At 36.4% G+C, this 4,667-nt stretch overlaps 2 pseudogenes; both read right to left on the reverse strand.

The window, feature by feature from the left end:
* Positions 1-388: 388 nt before the first annotated feature.
* LOC141504949 (baculoviral IAP repeat-containing protein 2-like) lies at positions 389-3,266 on the reverse strand (annotated as a pseudogene).
* Positions 3,267-3,399: 133 nt separating this feature from the next.
* On the reverse strand, positions 3,400-4,256 carry LOC141504956 (baculoviral IAP repeat-containing protein 2-like; annotated as a pseudogene).
* Positions 4,257-4,667: the final 411 nt, after the last annotated feature.

A 4,667-nucleotide genomic window follows, 5' to 3' on the forward strand; every position in this document is an offset into this window, starting at 1 on the left:
TTGTGCATGTATGTGTGATAAACAGAAAAATTATACCTGGCCATCCCTGAAAAATAGTTGTAGATTAAAAGCTATATTGAAGGCTTTAAATTAACTACACAGGAACCACAGGAAATAAATCTCTTGTTGAGCATTCACCCTGGAATAAAAGAGAATATCGCTCATCTCCCACATTGTAGTCTTGTAAGCTCCCCACAACTTTATAATGCTACAGGAGTTTTTATATTTGGAGGTTTAGGGTATTTTAAAGAAAATGCGCCTTGGGATTCCCCTAAGTGGGAACGATTCACTAATGTATCAGGGCATTTTCATTATTGGAATTTATCAAAAACAGAATGGGGGCTCCTTGAAGCACAAATTGAGGGAGCGAAGTCATTACCCCCTGGAGTATTCTTGATATGTGAAGACAAGGCATGCAGTTCTATCCCATGGTGTCCTATAGGAGGACCTTGTTACCTAGGCCAATTAGCACTAGTGTCCACAACATACCTTAATTTTTCCAGAAGCCCTAAGAAAACAAGGAGTATTCCTCTGGCTTCCAACTATAATAAAAATGTTAATTTTCTATCAGTATCAGAAACAGTAGTCACACCCTTTTTCACACCAGGGGTAATGGCATCTATTAATTATAATACCATGAAAAAACTTGCATGTTGGGCAAAAGCTCAGGCTGACATTACATCCATGGCTTTAATGGATATAATTACAGAAGTACAGAGCATTCGCAAGTACACTACAAAATAGAGCTGCAATACATTTCTTGCTTTTATTACATAATCATGGTTGTGAGGAATTTGAAGGCATGTGTTGTTTTAATATTTCAGATAATAGTGCTTCAGTCTATGCTAAAATCAAAAAGTTACAAGAAAATCTTGATAAAATAACTGTACATGAAGATTTGTTTAAGGATTGGTTAAAATCTTTAGTATTACCTGCTTGGCTTTTGGCAATTGTAAAACCTATAATTGTAATTTGCTTAATACTTGTTATATTCTTGTTGTTTGGACCATGCATACTTTTGTGTTGTCAGAGATCTCTAGAAAACATGCTCTCCCAGGCCTTTAAACGAAAAGGGGGAGATGTTGTGTCATATGTATTCCAGGCTAAGAGCTATGAAGGGTTAACACAGAAATAGTTATGTGCTTTAACCAGCAAGATGTACTTCAGAGCTTAGATAAGGGAGTAGCTGCATGTCTGAGCTAACAAAGTGTATTCCCAGGCTCAGATAGATAGCACATTCTGAGAAAATTACCTTCTGCACTTTGTTTATCAAATCACTGTTTGGTTCTCAAAACAATCTTCTCTCTGTTTATCAGAACACTGTTTGGTTCTCAAAACAATCACCTAAGACATACACAAGGTATGCATGTGAAAAAAATGCTTGCTAAAACGCTTATGTAATTGGTTACGTAAATGTAGAGTATAAAAGTATGTATCCTGTGATCAATAAACGAACCAGCTTATGCATCATATTGATGTCGGCCTGGGTTCCCTCCTCCGGACTCGACAACATATACATCTCAACATCTCAAAATGCTGTATATTAGCAGTATTTCTGACCCTTATACTTTCAAGCACATAGTATCACATCCTGTTCTCCCAACACAAAATCATGTACTTCAGACATAAACTTTTATGTCTGTAGTATATGACACCATGTACTTTAATAAAAACAAGCAAGTGATACCAAGGCAGAATTGTATTGTTATTTTGTTACTAAAAAGCCCTAACCACTTCTTGCACTTCCAAAAGATTTCAGTAGTTCATGACTGAGAATTTTGAAGCCTTTTCCATACAAATTTAGATGTATGGATTTTTTTTTTCAAGAATGAAATATCTGGGGGCAGCTAGGTGGCGCTGTGGATAGAGCACAGGCCCTGGAGTCAGAAGAACCTGAGTTCAAATTTGACCTCAGACACTGTGGCCTTGAGCAAGTCACTTTAATACCATCGCCTTGCAAAAAAAAATTTAAAAAAAGAAAGAATGAAATATATGAACTGTAAATTTGATTATACACTTGCAAATAGGCCCTTTTTTTTTAATTTTTTTTGGCCCTTTAAAAAGGAGCACATAATTTGCATGCTACCAAATGACCACAAACTTTTGTTCATACAGTATATGTTTGTTCTTCCTGTAGCCCACTAAACTTTTTCCTTAGGAAGACCTGAAACATCTTTTGTAATATACTTTTTTGTTCCTTCCAACAAACAAATTCTCATACCATACAGAATCAGTTTCTTTGAGAAAAATTTTATTATATTGGCTACAATGTTTTAAATATATTGGTTACATATATTTGGCCAAATAAAATATAAATATTTGACTAAAAGCTTCTCAATCGCTTCTTTTGCTTGTAGGAGCATCTATACTTTTTGTTTAATAATATTATATTGCTAAGTATCTCATACCTGATGTTTAGAGACTCCAGAGTAGGAAGTACAAAAGTCAAATGATGAAAGTCATTCTATTCTTCCAAATTAATGTTGGGACATCTGATGCCATTTGTTCAGTTTGCCTTTCTGTCTCCTTCCTTATCCAGGGAAACCCTCACTGATTTCTGCATTGACACAACCTCACTGATTATTTTATAATCTTCTCCAATTGTTAAGATATTATCTGAACATTCTCTTTTCTTATACTTCTAATCACTGAAGTTTTTCATCATAACTGCATCTTCTGAATTATTTTCTCCAGGTCTAAAATGAATAATTGATTAGCAGTTTTGCCCCCTGTAATATCTGAAGTTGACAGACTTGGGCAATGAGCTTGATTAAGTTCAAGATTCTTCTCCTGGGACAGCTAGGTGGCATAGTAGATAAAGCACCAGCCCTGGAGTGAGGAGTACCTGGGTTCAAATCCAGTCTCAGACACTTACTAATTACCTAGCTGTGTGGCCTTGGGCAAGCCACTTAACCCCGTTTGCCTTGCAAAAACCTAAAAAAAAAAAAAAAAAAAAAAAATTCTTGTCCTTTCATTCATATCAAGTACTCAAACCTTGGAAATCATTTGGCCCAAGCATTATTTCCTAATTTCTAATACCTCAGTCTTCCATCACAACAAAAGAATCTGACAATGTCATTCTGACCCACATGATAAAAACCAGTTCCTGTAAGCTGCTCTGGAGTAACTGGAATTTGAGATGTTTGGGTCACAAATATTTAAACATGGGTTTGTATACTCAGATTATGAACACTGAATCTTGATGTTTCTTGGATTTGATTTTCCAGGAAAGGACAGTTAGGAAAATGTCACCTATGTTCTGACATGGCATCATTTTTTTTTAGGTTTTTGCAAGGCAAACGGGGTTAAGTGGCTTGCCCAAGGCCACACAGCTAGGTAATTATTAAGTGTCTGAGACTGGATTTGAACCCAGGTACTCCTGACTCCAGGGTCGGTGCTTTATCTACTACGCCACCTAGCCGCCCCCATGGCATCATTTTTTTGTTCCCAGTTACTCAGTTTCCCCACTATAGGCACAGCTAGCTACTGCCTCTCTAAGTTCTGTGAGGCAAAGCCAGTTCTTGCCAGATCTAATAGTGGCAAAGAATGTTAATAGCCATTCTGATAAGTTTTTCAGTACTCACTGAATAACAGTAAGGACTGGTATTCAAAGGGGCAAAAATCCTCAGCTGCTTTGGAAGACACTGGTTCCAATGAAATATCCACATTGAAGAAGATATTGACTGAGAAGAAGATCCTAGATTGTTAATAAGAAGATCCTAGATTCTAAATAAAGGCACAGTCAGTGTACAGTTTTTGTCTGTCAATAGTACTGTCCCCTTGTTTCCAGTTATTTACCATTAAACCACAACAGAAACATTTATCATTCACCCTGATATAATAAAATCCAACCTGAACAATTCAATCCAAGCAAGATACCTTTCTGAAACTGAAACATTGAGTGGCAAAGTAGAACATGTTGACTTTCTGTAGAGTTCACATGACAAATCATATTTCATTTCATGATTATCACTGCTCATCAAATGTGGTTATAGCACACCATCCTCTATAACATTATCATTTGGGGAATAAAATGGAACACTTTCTCTAGGAAGTAGTTTTGTGTGGGATTTTGTAATATCACTTGTGTATTTAGCTAACAATGCACAAATGAATTTTTTCATTTTTTTTGGCACTTAAAACACTAATTGAATAGTCTGTTATTGAATATTAAGCATTAAAATTACATCAGTTCACTTAAGAAAGAAGTTATTTGAATGCCATGTAATATACTTTAGATATAATTAACTCCAGCCTGTGGGGTGTTTTTATTGTTGTTATTTATTACTGTGTTACTTCAGTAGACTAAAAGTTTATGTACTTTTAAAGATAGAGACTAGGGGCATCTGGGTGGCACAGTGGATAGAGCACCGGCCCTGGAGTCAGGAGGACCTGAGTTCAAATCGGGCCTCAGACAATTAATTGCGTAGCCATGTGGCCTTAGGCAAGTCAATTAACCCCATTGCCTTAAATTAAAAAAAAATTCTAAGTCTACTTATTGAGATGTATTGCTCTAAAGGAGAAATTAAAATATCTACAACAGAAAGATTTCAGTCCTGGTGGCTACTCAAGATGAGGGACTGGGAAGGGGAGGAAAAGACACAGATCAGTCTTCCAATGAGGCTGCTGGGGCTTCAACTTAGAATCTATTCTGGAGGGCTAAGGTG

Source organism: Macrotis lagotis, chromosome 1 (assembly GCF_037893015.1).
Source record: "Macrotis lagotis isolate mMagLag1 chromosome 1, bilby.v1.9.chrom.fasta, whole genome shotgun sequence".
In the NCBI taxonomy this organism is placed as follows: domain Eukaryota; kingdom Metazoa; phylum Chordata; class Mammalia; order Peramelemorphia; family Peramelidae; genus Macrotis; species Macrotis lagotis.